The sequence below is a fragment of the Coregonus lavaretus genome (genome assembly GCF_964263955.1).
Source record: "Coregonus lavaretus genome assembly, contig: HAP1_SCAFFOLD_6248, whole genome shotgun sequence".
Lineage (NCBI taxonomy): Eukaryota > Metazoa > Chordata > Actinopteri > Salmoniformes > Salmonidae > Coregonus > Coregonus lavaretus.
In genome coordinates this window covers 2,684-5,000 of record NW_028163354.1, presented here as the reverse complement: position 1 = coordinate 5,000, position 2,317 = coordinate 2,684, and positions in this window count along the sequence as shown.

The window sequence follows — 2,317 nt, the reverse complement described above, 5'->3', positions numbered from 1 at the left end:
AACCCTAATGTAGACTAACCCTACCTTAGCTCCAGTCCTAACCCTAACCCTAATGTAGACTAACCCTACCTTAACTCCAGTCCTAACCTAACCCTAATGTAGACTAACCCTACCTTAGCTCCAGTCCTAACCTAACCCTAATGTAGACTAACCCTACCTTAACTCCAGTCCTAACCTAACCCTAATGTAGACTAACCCTACCTTAGCTCCAGTCCTAACCCTAATGTAGACTAACCCTACCTTAGCTCCAGTCCTAACCCTAACCCTAATGTAGACTAACCCTACCTTAGCTCCAGTCCTAACCCTAACCCTAATGTAGACTAACCCTACCTTAGCTCCAGCCCTAACCCTAATGTAGACTAACCCTACCTTAGCTCCAGTCCTAACCCTAACCCTAATGTAGACTAACCCTACCTTAGCTCCAGTCCTAACCCTAATGTAGACTAACCCTACCTTAGCTCCAGTCCTAACCGTAATGTAGACTAACCCCTACCGTAGCTCCAGTCCTAACCCTAACCCTAATTTAGACTAACCCTACCTTAGCTCCAGTCATAACCCTAATGTAGACTAACCCTACCTTAGCTCCAGTCCTAGCCCTAATGTAGACTAACCCTACCTTAGCTCCAGTCCCTAACCCTAACCCTATGTAGACTAACCCTACCTTAGCTCCAGTCCTAACCCTAACCCTAATGTAGACTAACCCTACCTTAGCTCCAGCCCTAACCCTAATGTAGACTAACCCTACCTTAGCTCCAGTCCTAACCCTAACCCTAATGTAGACTAATCCTACCTTAGCTCCAGTCCTAACCCTAACCCTAATGTAGACTAACCCTACCTTAGCTCCAGTCCTAACCCTAATGTAGACTAACCCTACCTTAGCTCCAGTCCTAACCCTAATGTAGACTAACCCTACCTTAACTCCAGTCCTAACCCTAATGTAGACTAACCCTACCTTAGCTCCAGTCCTAACCCTAATGTAGACTAACCCTACCTTAACTCCAGTCCTAACCCTAATGTAGACTAACCCTACCTTAGCTTCAGTCCTAACCCTAATGTAGACTAACCCTACCTTAGCTCCAGTCCTAACCCTAATGTAGACTAACCATACCTTAGCTCCAGCCCTAACCCTAATGTAGACTAACCCTACCTTAGCTCCAGTCCTAACCCTAACCCTAATGTAGACTAACCCTACCTTAGCTCCAGCCCTAACACTAATGTAGACTAACCCTACCTTAGCTCAGTCCTAACCGTAATGTAGACTAACCCTACCGTAGCTCCAGTCCAAACCCTAACCCTAATGTAGACTAACCCTACCTTAGCTAAATCCTAACCCTAATGTAGAATAACCCTACCTTAGCTCCAGTCCTAACCCTAATGTAGACTAACCCTACCTTAGCTCCAGTCCTAACCCTAATGTAGACTAACCCTACCTTAGCTCCAGCCCTAACCCTAATGTAGACTAACCCTACCTTAGCTCCTAACCCTAATGTAGACTAACCCCACCTTAGCTCCAGTCCTAACCCTAATGTAGACTAACCCTACCATAGCTCCAGCCCTAACCCTAATGTAAACTAACCCTACCTTAGGTCCAGTCCTAACCCTAACCCTAATGTAGACTAACCCTACCTTAACTCCAGTCCTAACCTAAACCCAATGTAGACTAACCCTACCTTAATTCCAGTCCTAACCTAACCCTAATGTAGACTAACCCTACCTTAGCTCCAGTCCTAACCCTAATGTAGACTAACCCTACCTTAGCTCCAGTCCTAACCCTAATGTAGACTAACCCTACCTTAGCTCCAGTCCTAACCCTAATGTAGACTAACCCTACCTTAGCTCCAGCCCTAACCCTAATGTAGACTAACCCTACCTTAGCTCCAGCCCTAACCCTAATGTAGACTAACCCTACCTTAGCTCCAGTCCTAACCCTAATGTAGACTAACCCTACCTTAGCTCCAGTCCTAACCCTAACCCTAATGTAGACTAACCCTACCTTAGCTCCAGTCCTAACCCTAATGTAGACTAACCCTACCTTAGCTCCAGTCCTAACCCTAATGTAGACTAACCCTACCTTAGCTCCAGTCCTAACCCTAATGTAGACTAACCCTACCTTAGCTCCAGTCCTAACCTAACCCTAATGTAGACTAACCATACCTTAGCTCCAGTCCTAACCCTAATGTAGACTAACCCTACCTTAGCTCCAGTCCTAACCCTAATGTAGACTAACCCTACCTTAGCTCCAGTCCTAACCCTAATGTAGACTAACCCTACCTTAGCTCCAGTCCTAACCCTAATGTAGACTAACCCTACTTTAGCT